General features: G+C 60.3%; 1 protein-coding gene across 4 annotated transcripts in view; it reads right to left on the bottom strand.

Moving 5' to 3' along the window:
* Window positions 1-15,567, bottom strand: part of ARNT2 (aryl hydrocarbon receptor nuclear translocator 2) — a 148,320-nt gene that overhangs the window by 77,637 nt on the left and 55,116 nt on the right. The window lies entirely within an intron of this gene.

The following is a 15,567-nucleotide window of genomic DNA, read 5'->3' as shown; positions in this document are numbered from 1 at the left end:
GGGGACAGGGGACAGCCACTGCAGGGGTAGATCCCAGGGTGGTGGTTTTCCCTCTTTTGTAATTCGTGTGTTTATTGCTTTTCCGGTTTTGCCTGCATTTTGGTAGGAGCCTTTAGGTCACGCCATCCCCGGGACACTCCTGTGGGGTCTGCACCCACTGTGGGTGCAGTGACAGGGCCTCAGCACCCCCGGGGCAGGCACAGTCAGTGACCAGGCTGGCGGGGCTGGCCGGGGGCGGTCCTGGCTTTGCCCGCTGTCCCAGCAGTTACTAGGAGAGCGGTCACTCCCCCAGAGGCAGGCCGGCCAGGGACTCCTGACGCTTCTGAGGCCCAGCGGTCCCCTGACGTCGTCGGTGGGCAATACTCTGAGTGTGCTTCGCGAGGGCCGCCCCACCCTGTAAAGGCAGAACCGTCTGGGGAAATTCGGATGATTTGTATTTTAAAGGTAAGACTATCAATAATTTAGATTTTAGAAGCAAATGCTTGTAAGCCTAGCATTAATACTTAATGCCGCCCATCTCTGAGAGAGCGAGAGAGAGACGCCCGGCCTGGGGGACTGAGCGTCCTAGTCAGTCTGCGGGGAAGGAAGCTGGGAGAAGTGACCACTGGCAGCGGTGATCATGTCACCGAGCAGAACAGCCCAGAGAGGGAAGCGTTTCCAGGGAGCAGGACAGGCTCGCAGGGAACCATCCCTCCTCTGGGTTAGGACTTAGCCCATGGCCCTCGAATAGCAAAAGAAACACAAAGGGACCCACAACTAGAGCCAGTGACAGGGGCCGAGGCCCCACAGACGCTCACGAGGAGCCCTTCTGCCCGGCGGTCTGGCTTGTGTGCGAGCCCGCCCTGCCCCCCCGGGAAGGCGGTGGGGAGTCTCTGGCTGGGCAAGGGGCCGGCGGCCGGGCCATCGTGCGCAGAGTGTCACGGAGGTGATGTCCTGCACGCTGACAAGGGCAGGATGGACGCGGGGGTAGGCAGAGACCCTCGGTGGGGGACGGCCACACTGCCTCTGCCGTGGACAACTGGGCTCCCGCGGCCTCCCAACAGCCCCCGGCTTGGAACTTTCTCCGGCGGACACATTCCGGGCCTGACGCCAACCACCCGAGCGCCACCCGCGGCTCCAGCGTTCATTCCAAACCCGCCCCCCACCCTGTCCCTCCCCCGCCGTGGCCACCCCTGGCCCCCCCTGGCCCCCCCGCACCTCTTCTGCTATTTAATCTGCAGAAACAGTACAAGTGCTTCGTCCTGTTTAGAACATGCTGGGCTGCGCTTTAAAGAAACACATTCCTCTCGGGGTATCATGCTACAAAAATGCCAGAAATGCAGGCCTGAGGCTTTCATTGTAACGGTAAACGATGAAGCGTCCTCTCCATCCTTGGCTGCGGAAAGGCCGCCCGGCGCGTAGAAGGAGCCCGGGCTGACACACTGTGTTCCAGAAGGCAGTTTCAGGTCATGCCTTGCCTCCCCTGCACACTGCTAACAAGACTATCAAGAAAACACAAAAATAGCCACAGAAATCCGTATCCGTGCGGAAACGCGGCGAGAAGGGCCTCGAACAGATCCGAAACACGGAGGGATTTGTGTAGGAACGGGGCACGTGCGGCCTGTGGTTCAACAAAGACAGAGGAAGGGACTGTCTGGGAAGCAAATAACAGGTTCCCCTAAGGGGAGCCTCCAAATGCACAAGCAGCAGAAAGACCAGGGAGTCTTCCAGCACACACGCCACCCCCCGCCAACCCCGGCTGGTGGCAGCCTCCCAGCCCCGCCCCCCACAACCCAGCCCCAGTCTAGAAAAATTAACTTTCAAAGAAATACACACAGACTCAAACCATTTCAGCTCTTTGTACACGTTAGGATCCAAGGATGAATGAAAAGGAGAAGGAGGCGAGCGTAACGCATGGGAAGATTCAACACGGCAAGAAGGATGTGACTGCAAAGTCACACCAAGTACCCCCCCACCCCCACCCCACGAAACGCATTCCAGGGACGCGGGCCACACCGAAATACCCGATCTCAGTGGTACGCACAAGATCCTTCATAAACAGAAAGGCAGTGACCTGAGTCCGGGAAAGATTGCTTTTGGGTGAAAAATGTGATTTCAGGATCGAAGCCCAAATGAGAGCAGCTCAACCAGGAAACTAGAAGAACCTCCGAGAACTAGTCCTGGAGCCACAGAACAGAGCCCACAGCGGGGGACACGGGGGACAGGGGACACACTACAGGGACTTCTGCTCCCAGGCCAGACAGAGCAATGGGGCCCAGGTTCACCTTCCCTCTGAACCCATCAAACAACCGACAAAATACATAGAACAACAGTAAACAGGCGAGGCGAGGCCACGGGTCCCCCAGGGACCGCCTGGAGAGCACCCCCAGGCCGCAGCTCAGGGGACAGGGCCCAGACTGAGCCAGCTAGTGGAGGATGTGCACCTGGGAGACTAGGACAGAGAACCAGGGCGGGAGGTGCACACAGGGGACCCCAGAGTTCTGCAGGGGTGCCCCGGAGCCAGTACCAGGCTACCGATCGGCTGGTGCGTGTGAGGAAACCACCTGAGGCCAAAGAAAGTGCCCGCGGGAAGGTTAGAAAGAAGGAAGAGCTGAGAACTGAAATTCTGGACCTGAAAACCGCTGTCTCCAATGGAAAACACACAAGATGGGATGAAAGGCAGACGAGATGTTTCAGAAAAAGAGATTAGTGAACTTGAACACACAGAAAAAAATATTCAAAATGAAATACACAGAGATCAAAAGGATTTAAGGAAATGAAAACAGCATCCGTGAACCGTGGGAGAACTCTCGCCATCTAATATATGTGTAATTGGTGTCCCAGAAACAGGAGGGAAAGACGGGAACAGGGAAAAACACGTGCGGAATGAAAAGCTGGTACTTCTTATAAATATGATGAAAACCGTAAGCCCAAAGATGAAAGTCACTAAATGAACACCAAGTACAATAAACACGGGGAAGCCATACTAAGGCGAGCCATAATCCCATGTTCAACACCAGTTACAAAGAGAAAAACCTTAAAGCCAGCCGGATAAAAAGAGGTATTTTGTACCTAGGGCAGAGTTGAGAACGGCACGGAGTTTCTCGCGGGAGTCAACGCCAACGAGAAGACGCTGGATTCACAACAGCAAAGGAAACCACAGGCCCACGCCCGTCACCAGCACCGCAGAAGAACCCTGACACAGAACGTTAGCAAGTCAAATCCAACCACGTCCTGCCCCAAGTGCTGTTCATCTCAGGAACCAAAGACCTGCTTCGCTTTGAAAAACTCAACAATGTAATTCACTACAAGAACTAGAAAGGAAATGCCACACTGTCATCACGGTAGAGGCCATCTCCCCCAGCCACACCCCTCCCCCAGCTCCACCACGGACGGGGACCGCGTCCGCTTTGCCCACCCACGTGCCTCCCGTATCGGGCGCAGTCACGCGTGCTGCGCGAGCAACAAGGGGATGGCCTCACGACGCGCCACCCGCCTCCCTCAAGCGCTTCCCCTCGTCCGCAAAGACCCGCTGGCCAAGCCCTGGGAGCCGGCAGTCCCGGAGAGGAGGGCCCGTGGGGGGTCCTGTCTCAGCCCCGGAGCCTCAGCTGCTCCCAGGGGCCAGCCTGGGGGTCACCACGGGCTGCCTTCCGTCCTTCCAGGGCCACCAGGGCCACTGCTGACCCCCAGTCGCATCCCCCCGGCGCTCGGACCCACCCGACGGGCACGGCCCCGCCCCAGCTGCTGATGGCGCCTCAGCTGACGGCTCACTCGGGCACCTTCTCATAAAGCCACACGGCTTGAAGATGTCTGGGAGTCTCACCCGCCCCTCCAGGCGACAGCCCGCCCTCTTGCCTCCAGCGCGTCCTTTCCTCCCGAGCCCCCTGGGCCATCAGGCTGAGGCGAGACCTTCCTGAGCCGCGTCTTGGCCTGGCCCCTCCTGTCACCTGCACTGCTCCCCCGTTAGGGCCCCCCCAGGGGTGTCTCTCTCCGAGCGTGTGCGCAGATCCCCATCCAGGCTTGCTGTCCAGGCACTCGGCCCGAGACAGAGGCTGCCTGCACGAGGAAAGCACCAACCGAGCTCACAGGGCACGGTCTTGGGTGCCACTCACACCGTCCTCGTGCCGGTGGGGACCCGGGCACCCAGGGAGAACCCGTACCTTGTTCACGACTGCCTAAATGGTCTGGGGTAAACCCGGGACCCAAACCCATGGCGGACTATGGCTCCCAGACCCACACTCTTAGCTCCCCCACCCCAGGCACAGGTGAGTGTGCACGGGGACAAACTGTGAGGCACGTGCACTTTCCCGGCCCCGTCCCATAGTGTCAGCCGGGCTGCTGAGGACAGAGGCAGGGCGACCAAGGGGGCTTCGAACTGAGCATAAGCACGTACATTCCACCGCGGCCGGGCTGTCTCCTGACACGACCAGGGGCTCCCGGGCAGGGTGCGTTCCAGAAGGAGCCAGGCGGCCCAGACAAGAGCTGGCCTGTATGAGCGCTGAGGTCCCCACGGCACGGAGCTCTTCTGATTCTGGGCCCTCAGAATACGTGCACTTGATTCAAGGTTAAAGAATGACATTGTAAATAGCTCATTTGAGACTAATTTGTGTCATCACCAGAAAGGGGAAAACTGAAACCCATCCGTCGCCGGATCACTGCCTGAGTAAACGGCTGGCAGGCGAGGCTCTGCGTTGGTGCGTAAGAAAAGAATCTACAAAAATAAAAGGAAAAGTGAACGCAGATGTTCGTCTCAATTAGCTTCTACTGGGAGAGCAATAAACAGGAAAGATCACTGCTGTGCGTGCATTTTTATTTAACCGTTTGGTGTGAGTCATGACATCTCAGAAGGAAACGTGTCTCTTTTTTTAGTGAAGCTAAAGGAAACTATTTTAATTTTCTTGATCCTGCTGGAGTGTTTGCAATCGAGTTATTTTTAACCAAAGCGTTACAAAATACGGCCGCCACGTGAGGCTCTTACTAAAACCTGCATCCTAACAGGAGGAAGCAATGATTCCGTTGGTCTCGTCGCTTGTCCTAAAGTAACTCGAAAGAATTCTATCTGCCTAAAAACAATACGACTCATAGGTTATTTTTGTTCCGGTTTCCCATTATAGATGGAGAAATCAAGTCTTTGTCTATTTACTGGTTGAGCCTCAGAGCTAGGACCAGAGATACTTGGTTAAGAATTCCAGGCTTGCAAAGGGGACTTCAGGGCTCCTGCTACTTACTGTCAATTATGTTGCTGACAGATGACATTGTTAACATTTTGTTTCTTCTTTATTTTGATCCTGCTGACATGTTTCTCCTGCTAAAAAACAGATCCGGGCTGTATTCTTTCATTTTTATGGGTGTTTTTTTGTTTGTTTGTTTGTTTGTTTGTTTTGGTGAGGGACACACTGGGCGAGTCCGGACGCCTGGCCTGTACCACGACAGGGTCAAAGGCAGAGAAATGGGTTGCAGTGCCAGCCTCAGAAGCCTGAAAAGAGCCAGTAAAATTCAGATGTGCACGGACATTGAGGACCGCTGTTTTAGGGGCTGGGGATTTTCAAAAGTTACTAACAAAGCTGCTGTTCTGCAAGCGCTACTTGGATGTTCTGTTTCAGGAAAAGCCAGGCTACAGAAATGGAAACGCACAGGACAGACCTCGAGGTTCGTAGCATCACAAAGGAACGCGGCGACGCTCCGCTGAGGTGGTGACGTCTCCCCGTGGATTTAGAGCAACATCGAGGGTTCCCAAGCGCCACGCACACGCATTTGTAAGGGGCTGGGAGATACGAAGATGGGCCCGCTCGAGAGAACCTAACCTCGTCGCCGCTTTATCTCGACTCGCCCACGTGCGGGGCACAGGGGACACAGGGCTCCCAGCCATGGCTGCCTTCCTGCCTCCCTGCAACCCCTTCGTGAAGAGGGCCGTGCACACCTGTCACTTCTCCCACGGATGTGGGCTCTGGGACCGATGCAAAAGCCCGTCATTCGGTGCCACCAGTATTCAGCCTGGCAAAGCCCAGCATGCTTTGGTTTCAGGCCCCATTCCCAAACAAGCGGTTACTCTGGAGCTGTTACTCTGGACCACACCAGGTAGGGCCTGGGGCGTGGGAGGCAAGGACAGGAAGAAAAAGGAGTCTGGGCCCGGTGATGGGGACAGGGTGCCACGCCACAAAGGACGCCTCGGGAAACCTGGGCACAGGGCCCGGCACCGGCCGGCCTGCATCCACTAGTAAGTGCTGCTTCCGGAAACTACTCTGTACCCTGAAGACTGGCAGAGCCGGGCCTGAGCGGGCCGGGCCCTTGTCACGGCAGAACCCGTCCCGGGCTGGAGGCCTAACTGCCCCTCACCCATCAGCTGTCCACTGCTTGCCCCCACCTCCCCGCCTCGGGCGTCCCTGCACCACTGCCTCCCTCTGGCTCACCCCCCGACCCCCACCCCTCCGGCCATGGTGACCTTCTACTGGTCTCTGGAGAAGAGGGCCTTGGTCCCGGCCACGCTTCTGTCCATGAAGACCTTGCCAAGTGGCAGGTCTGGCCCGAGGCAGGGCCCAGGCACCAGGCAGTGAGTTGAGTCGGAAGGCGGGCGAGGGGCTGGAGCGAGGAGATCCCAGGAGAGGGGCACTGCTGAGAGATCGCACGGCACCACGGGGCCGGGCGGGTGACCGCTCCAGGCCCCGGCAGATCTGAGAGACGCGGAGAAGCAGGGAGAGAGTGTGCTCTCTGTGCCCCCTCGGGCGGGCCTCCCCCCCCCCCCCCCGGCCAGGGAGGAAGACAGTGCCAGCAGGTGCAGCTGGGGGGGGGGGGAGGTGGGGAAGCGGGGGCAGGAGAGTGACATGGCGTGGTTCGCCTCCAGGACGCTCACACCTGGATGAGCAGGTGCAAGGGCGGGGAGGGGCTGGAGGACCGCTCCTGGCTCCTGGCGGCTCGCGGCACACACAACAAACCCGAGCGTGGGCACGCAGAGCGCCTCCCGCACCCGAGCCACGTCGGTCGGTGAAGAGGGACCGATGGGCCCACGGGGACCCGGCAGTTAACACAAACGCGTCCGTGGAAGGCGTGGGTTCTGTGGCCCGATTCAACACGGCAAGCTGGGGCCACCGACGAGGTGCCTCCTGCTGTCCCCAGCCAAACTCCCTTCCGGCCGAAGAGATGGGGCAGTGACAACACGGGCCAGCGAGAAAGGGTCACCAAGGTCCCCCGATAATCAGCTCTCTTAACGTTATCTGGGTGGAGAAAGAACGAGAGCGAGTGGACAACACGCCCTGCTGGTTGTGCTCCCAGAGAGCCCACGTCCCCACCATCGCTGCGCCGACGCGGGTCTGCCTGGAACCGGTGGGCGTGGCCTCGCGCGGAGACAGGTGAGATGAGGCCGAACTGGGTGAGGGATGGGAGCGGACGGGAGAAGGAAACTCTGGACAGAGACACGGGGAGAACGCTGTGTGTGACCGGGGCAGAGACGGGAGGGACGCCTACAGCCGGGAGGGCTCAGGACCGCTGGCCGCCAGCAGAAGCCGGGAAGGAGGCGCGGAACAGTCTCTCCCACGGAGCCCACGGAAGGAACCGCCGTGCTGACATCCTGATTTCGGACCTCCCAGCTCCGGAGCCATGAGAGAGGACATCCCTGAGGTTCTCGGCGGCCTGCTGCGTGCTGGTGGCAGAGACGGACCGCACCCAACCCCGCCCCGCGGTCTCCCCTGCGCCCCGTCGGCACCCTCGCCAGCTCGTCCCCCGGCTGGTCTGCCCCCCCCCCCCCACGACACGCTCCCCGCTCTGCACTTGGATCACGGGACTCCTCTGGACAAACGCCTGTAGGGGTCTGGCGTCTCCCGCCCTGGGGACGGGCACCCACCCCCTCCCCCCCCCACCATCTCCTCCCCAGACCTTCCCGGGCCTCACGTGCTCCCGAGAGCCCTGCCCAACCCACAGACAGGCCTGGTGACAGGTGACATCGACAGGTTCTCAACGCCCCACCGACTTTTCCTGCTCAACACTCATCGTGATGCGCGATGGCCGTTCCACGTGATTATGTCGCTGATGTCTCTCTCCACCCCTAGCCCGCAGACTCCCCGAGAGCCAGACCACATCAGTGTTGTTTCTCAGTACACCCTCCACAGTCAGCACAGCGTCTCACTGGGTGTGGTGCGTTCATGGACGAGGAGACGGAGACCTGGGGCGGTAAAGTCCGCCACCCAAAGTAAAGGGCCGTGAACCGTGACTGGCACCAGGGGATCCTTCCTTCCACTGCCCCCCAGCTGCCTCCCCTACAGCCCAAGCCCACACCAGCCTCACCCGTAGCCACCCAGGAGAGCACGCACACGGGCAGGGACGCGGCCCTCCAGCCGGGGTCCGTGATGGGTACACAGACCTTGCACTTGACTCCCTTATCTGCCGGGACACCAGAGCGATAACGAACCCAGCCGCCTGAGCTGGAAACCTGTCCGGATTCATGAAACATCTTTCAACATAAAATAGAGAAAACACAAGCGGCTTTAGCACGCTAGGTACGGAGGGAAGGGGACCGAGGCGGGTCGTACCAATATTTAACCTTGGGAGGAAAGAACTGAGCCAGCACCAAAGCGCATCTGGGATAACGGATCCGAGGGGGCTGCGGTTTCCAGCGGGAACGTCGCTGAGAAGGACGAGAAGTAACCAGCCCGTGGCTCACGGAGCACCTGCCCGCAGATGCTGCCTCCGGGGCCGGCGTGTGGACTACATCACTGGGGCCTAAGTCAAATAAACATGCTCCTCCCGCCACTAAAACACTCTATTTCTATTTCAAACACAGAAACCCAGTAACACTGTTAATCGCTGACTCAGACAAAATCGGGAATTTTTTTTTTTTTCTTTGCCATGTTTATCTGTTCCCCTCATAAGGCAAGAAACAGGCTGCCGAGCCGTGTTTTGGATCTCGGGTTCTGGCACCAGTCCGAGGGCGAAGCCTGGGTATCGCAAAGAAAATAAGCCACGTATTCGCAAGTGTGGTTTTAATGAAGTTACCTTCATGATGGACACATGGGAAGAGGCCGTCCTTTTCCAGAACTGATACAGCGGCGGGGGGAAGGGCTCCACAGCTCACAGAGCCCCTGTGGGGCCGTGACCTGACGGTCCTGCACAGGAGGACTGCACGGCCGCGGCCACGCGGTTTTGCCCTCGCCCTCTTCACAAAGTGTCCCCGAGAAGGTCCGGCTATCTTGGAGGGGCTGGGCCTCAGTGCTGACAGCCGCCGGCCACTGTCCCAGCCACGGCCCGTGACACGTGTCTGTGTATCACGCGGAGGTGGGGGGCTTTCTTCTCCGGCCCGGGTAGTCCGGGGCGCCAGTGCGGGCACGCCCTCGGTTCCTCGCTGTGTCCCTGAGCCGCGGTGGAGGATGCCGGCCGGCTGAATATACGGCAGCCCCTGCTGACCCCGCTGTCCGTGTGGAGGGCAGACTTGCAGAGTGATGTCCCCCCCTGCTGCTGCGTCCCCAGGCCCCGGGGGGGGGGGGGTGGGGGGGACACAAACCCCAGACACTGTTCTCCCGGCTCTGCCCCAAGGCCCGGCCCTGCCCGAGACCCCCTGGCCATGGCCGCAGCCGCAGGAGGCCCCCAGCCACACCCTGCTGATGTTTTTTGACTCACGGCTTCTCAGACGTGAATATGCATATACATTAAAAATGAAAATGCAGGTGCTGAGTCAGCCCCTGCCCCTCCCCCCCCCCACCGGATGATGGGGCCTGTGAATCTGCATTTCTAATTTCTAGGAGGTTCCCAGGGGCTGCAGGTGGTGCAAACCCACAGAGCACAGGTACCGATCTCACCGGGGTTTACCATCCAACACAAATCAATGTCTGCCTTGAGGGTCACAGCTAACGTGACAGTCCCCACCTTAGGTTAAAGTCAGAGATGAGACGACCGGACGAGGTCAAACAGAGGTGGACCCAACCCAGGGGACGTGGTGTCGCGTCCCCGGATGCGGGCACCAAGCCAGGCCTTGTCAAACTGCGAGCAGCGCCACTGGGAATGCACGTTCCCGGGCCCTCCACGCTCCCGCCTCAGGAGGTCTGGGTTCCGGCGGAGTTGCCTCCCCGACAAGTTCACAAGTGATGCTCAAGCAGCGGGACCAGAGGCCACACCGTGAGAGCCTACACGTGACCACGCAGGACCCCGGAGGCCCCTGTGTCTGGGGCCCCACTGACCGCTGCCCGCCTGCCCCCTGGGGCAGGGGCCCCCACTGACTCCTGCCCGCCTGCCCCTGGCGCAGGGGCCCCAAAGCCCTGTGTTGAGCACTTTGTCTGGACTGGCCACACGAGGCCAGCCTTCTGAGGCTTCTTTGTACCCAGATGTCCCCAAAGGCACAAAGGCTCCGCCCTCACAGACGAGCTCCGCTTTGCAGCACCTGTTTGGCCCCGGCCGTGTGGCCCCCAGAACCTCTCCGTGACTCCAAGCGTCTCTCTCCTCACCTGTGATCCGGGGTCCACACCAAACCCCCCGTCACCCCCAAACCCCGGGCAGGCATGCCTGTCACATGTCCCCGGGTGATGAGTTCTCGGCCCGGGTTGAGAACCACTAAGTGGGTTAAAAACAAAAAGAAAAGAAAAGGTGCTATAAAAATGTAAGAGAGCTCACCGCAACGTTGCTATTTCGCCGTGAAAGCACGATGCGCCGAGCGTGCCGCAGATGCCTCCTCTCCCTGACAGGCCCACAGCGTCTTGAATGTCACACAAACCCGAGGAGAGGTCGATGACCCAACAGGGGTCCCCGGAGGCCCGCTCTCCCGAGCTGCTCTCTGGGCCCAGACCAGCGCCGGCCAAATCCTGTGACCCAAGGCCGAAAGCATCTCTGGACCGCAGCGGGGCTCCCGGGAGACGGGGGGGGGGGGGGGGGGGGGGGTGGGGGCGGGGGCTTAATCGCAGCTGGTTGTGACTCGTGGCGCTCGTGCACAAGGGGCTTTCTGGCCACAGCCCTCAGGGACCGACCCGGCCCGCGCTCTCCCCAGATTATCACAACAGCTAGGAAACGGGGTCCATTCATTCGCCAGCAGCTGGGAACCCCACGCACACAGGTACCTGCTGAATGCAGGAGCTTACGGACAAGGAAAGGGGGGGGAGGGAGGGGAGGGAGGGGCGAGAGGGTGGGGAGGGCCGGGGTGGAGGCAGGGAGGGAGAATTAATTCTGCTTTGGCTCACATCCGTCTCCACCACCGCACTGCCCCGACCGCTGCCAACTTTTCCCTGTATTGAGCCCAAATGCTGGCCCGATTCTCCGGACAAAGGAAGAAGGAGTCAGACGGAGGGGATGGGCCACGCCAACCTCGCTCTGTCGGGGCCACGGGTTACCCGTCTCCACACCCGCGTCCCAGGCGGGGCGGCGGGCACTTCCTACGCGGCACGGCGCCCGAGGTCACCGATGAGACGACTCCAGCTTCTGCTCCCAGGATCGAGGCCGGCCAGAGCTTCGCGGCCACGGACGGGGTGGAGGGGAAGTTGGGCAAGGCCATGGACGCAGAGAGGGACGCGCTCCCTCTGGCTCCCTCGCTGTGCTGCCTGCCCTCCGAACCCCGGCCCGTGGGGCGGCCTCAGTCACCCTCAGAGGCTCTGGGATCACCCGGGAAGCCCCGGGCCTGTCCTCAGCTCCCCCCCTCCCCCCCAGCGGGCTGCGGCTGAGGCCACTCAGACGTCCTCGGTACGTGTCTCTGGAGCACGCCCCCCACGCCCGCCGACTTTCATCTGACCCCTGCCACCGTCCTCGCCTCTGCCAGGAGCTTCCCCTCCGTCTCAAGCCCGGAACGCAAACATGCCAGCGTTCCCCCGGCAATCAAGACGTGCCCCCGCCCTTCCCCGAAAGGACCACCGCTAACACCACGGAGGCCAGCTCCCCCAGCCGGCCGGTGCAAACCTCCCTCCCTGTGGCGACTGCGCCCCATTTCCACGGGGAATCACCCCTCCCTGACTTGCCGGCTTCACCCCCCGGGCCCAGACTCCTCGGCCCCCCCCCCGAAGTGGGCAGGGCAGGTCCTGGGCTCTCTGCGGGGACGCCCGGAGAGGGCGGATTCTGCTGGTTCTGCCGAGCGGTCCACGGGGCCCGCGGCTGCTAACACACACCTCCGTTACGTGAGGAGAGCCCGCCTGAGAATGCGCCCCGCGCAGGAGCAACCCCCCTCCCGGGTCCCGCGCAGACCCCAAAGAACCGAAAACCGGACCTCAAAGAGGCGTCTGCACACCACGTTCGCTGCCGCGTTATTCACAGCAGCCAAGATACAGAAGGAAGCCCAAAGCCCAGCGACAGAGACACGGACACAGAAGAGGTGGTACACACGCCCCGAAGTATCACTCGGCCTGAAAAAGGCGGTGGGGGAGGGGGGAGCTTATCGTCTGCAGCACGATGGATGAATTGAGAGGCCAGCATGCTAAGTGACGTGAGCCCGTCACAGGACAACCGCTGCATGGCTCCCCTTCCGTGAGAAATCTACAGGAGTCCACTCAGAAGCAGAGAACACGAGAGTGGCTTGAAACGGGGAGCTGGGGCGTAACGGGCGCAACGTTTCAATTGCGTGGGGTGAATGAGTTCTGGAGTCAGCCGGCTAACACTGTGTCTGCAGCTAATACAGAGAGCGTGCTTTAAAAACACCTATTTTATTTGTTCATTTCATAGGGGGGCGGGGAGGACCAGAGAGAGAGGGGGAGAGACGGAATCCCAAGCAGGTTCCGCGCTGTCAACGCAGAGCCCCACGCGGGGCTTGATCCCACAACTGTGAGATCGTGACCTGAGCTGAAATCAAGAGTCAGATGCTCAAGACTGAGCCGCCCCGTCGCCCCCAGGGGCGGGCGCTTTGAAACACGTTAAGAGGGGAGAGCTCATATCCAGTGTTCTTAGCACAAAAAGGAGAGAAAGGAAGAGAGAGAGAAGGAAAAGGAAAAAGCCACAAAGGAGCACGGGAAATTTCTGGAGGCGACGGATGTGCTTAGTACCCCGACGGTGGCAATGGTAGCCCCGGGTGTGTGCGGATGACCAGACTCACGAAAACATACGCGTTAAACACGCTCGGCTGCTCGCCTATGGGCGTACCTACAGAAGCGAAGCCAGGAGATGGAGAAAACCACGCCCAGCCAGCGTAGTTACGTTTTACGAAGTCACTGCAAACACCAACTAGTGGGTACTGGACCGCTGCTCCGAGACAACAGCTCCCGGAAAGCCTCCGCGCGCAGCACCGTCGTCATCCGGGATTCGGAACCGCGTCTCAGGTGCGTTTCTGCTCCGAGACCCCTCATTCGGTATCGCCGACTCGGTAACCCTGCACTGCCGGCCACCAGCCCCGTGACTCGCGCCCGCGAGAAGCTGACCCACACACGAGGGTCTCCCCCGTGAGGCACACGGCGGCCCGCCCTCGCGGACCCCGGCCGGCACATCAGCCTTCGCTCCGGGGTCATCTTCGACAGCAAGATCTCCGACAAAAACACGAACGTGCAAAACCAAACAGAGCAAAACCACCCAGGGCAGCACAAAGGGCTGGAGGCAAGGGCAGCGACCATCCTGTGTGACCTTAGCCGGAAACGCGGGCCCCAGCGACTCAGATTTTCTCCCCTCTGAGCACGTCCGCGTCTGCCTGCAAATGCATTTTGGGGATACAACTGAGTTCTGCCAAGAGGCAGATTTGCAAGTGCAGACTCCCGAGTGACGGGGGAGGAGCGTGGTTCCGTTTCCAGCGTGTGATCACTGTCTGCGCCTGAAGCCGGCAGGCCCTTGCCGTCCGGCAGCGATAGTCCCTGTGTCACTCAAGCCAGTCGGGGCTGGTTTTCTGTCACTTGAACCCGGGCTGGCTGCATAGCCACTTTTCTGTAAGCGCAGAGGTCTCTGGGAGGAAGGCGGGCCCACCGTCCCGTGACGACATGCCCCCCCCCCCCACGGCGCACGTTCAATGCCCCCCCCAAGCGCCCCCCACGTGGTACAAGCCCACACTGCGGGTCCCACGGCTGAGGCATGGACTGTGCAACGGAGAGGCCCAGAGGCCAGGCTGAGCGCCACCCCCCCTCGCCACTCCCAGCGACCCGCCCGGGGCCCCTGCCCCTCACCCTCCCACGCTGACCCCCGCCAGGGGGGCCGCGACCTTGCTCGCCACGCCACGCCGGAAATGAAGGGACGGGAGGGCTTGAGACCCCAGGCCAGTGGCCAAAGGCCCCAAATCACCCCCGAGGTTTATTACGTGTCCACCCGGGTCTGGTGAGTCAGCTAGACCCACGGCCAGAGCCTGACCTCCCCCTGACCATCACCCCCTCTGCCATCTGCCCCAGGCGGGGCTCCTGACTGGGTTTCCAAACGCCACATCCTGTGGTCAGACCCAGAAGCCTAGGGAAAGCAGGGAAAGACAGACGGCTCTTTCCGGAAAAGGTGACTCCAGCTGTCAACACTTCCTGGTTGATTTACTGTCCTTCTCGAGTCCCTCTGGAATGCCGAACTCTATAAAGCGTCTCCCTTGGAAGTGCTACGTGGGGCTCTCTCATCTGGCTCGAGGCTGCGACTGCAGAGTCTGTTTTAGCATCATTTCTCAGCCTGTGCGTGGAGCTCCCTGAGCGGCCAGGCGTCACCGTGATAGGCCACGCGGAGGCGAGCACAGCACAGGCCCCGTCCCCATAACTCCCCACCCCCCCCCTTACATGTCACTGACACCAACACCGAGACCATTACCAGTATCGTCCAGAAACAGCTGTACTTCTATTACTTCTGACCGCGTCCGCCTCAGTCTTATCTAAGTGTTAGGGGCCGGCCTGTGTCCCCCCAAAATGAGTATGGTGGAGCCCTAACCCCCAGAACCTCAGAATGTGACTATATGTGGAGGCAGGGCCTTTAAGGAGATAATGTTAAACAGAGTCATGAGAGTGGGGCCCTAATCTGACCAATGTCCTCACAGGAAGAGAGACATCGGGGGCGCCTGGGCACAGAGCAGGCCACGTGAGGACACGGCGGGCAGGTGCCAGGGACAAGCCGGTGAGAGAGGCTTCAGGGGAAGCACAGTCTACCAAGGCCTGGGTCTTGGACTTCCGGAGTGTTCCGGAGCGTTCCGGAGTGCAAGAGCACGAGAAAATAAATTTCTGCTGTGCCAGCCGCCAGTCTCTGGTATTTTTTACGGCGGCCCTAGCAAACGGACACAACGGGCAAAGCGTTCACACCCCCCGCCCCCCCGCATTCACCAGGCTCCTGCTGAGGACACACACGTAGACGGAGACCCCGCGGCTCTCGGTGCAGCAGGGAACTGAGGGCACAGACGTGTCTACCACCCAGCGCAACACAAACACGACGGCCCAGTGGCTTGTTCTGAAAATGCAAATTTGTTCCAACGCGACTGAGCTGCTGGGGAACAATCCGAGTACGATGTGAGCTCTGTGTGCGCTTATGCGTGCTTCTGTCCACAAGGAACGCTGCGTGAACACAGAGAAGCGCACCCAGCTGAACGGAAGCACGCGGCTCACACACGCACGCGCTTCAGACACCTGCCGGGTCCCCCAGGCTGTCGCGCGTCACGAGCCACCTGTATCCGCCGTCACGACCACCTTTCGACTTCTAACATCACGTGACTGTCCTCGCACAAAAGCACGCAAGTGGCGACCCTTCCAGGACCCACCTGTA

Source organism: Lynx canadensis, chromosome B3 (genome assembly GCF_007474595.2).
Source record: "Lynx canadensis isolate LIC74 chromosome B3, mLynCan4.pri.v2, whole genome shotgun sequence".
NCBI lineage: Eukaryota > Metazoa > Chordata > Mammalia > Carnivora > Felidae > Lynx > Lynx canadensis.
The sequence above is the reverse complement of the archived record's forward strand: the minus strand, read 5'-3'. Positions and strand labels throughout refer to the sequence as shown.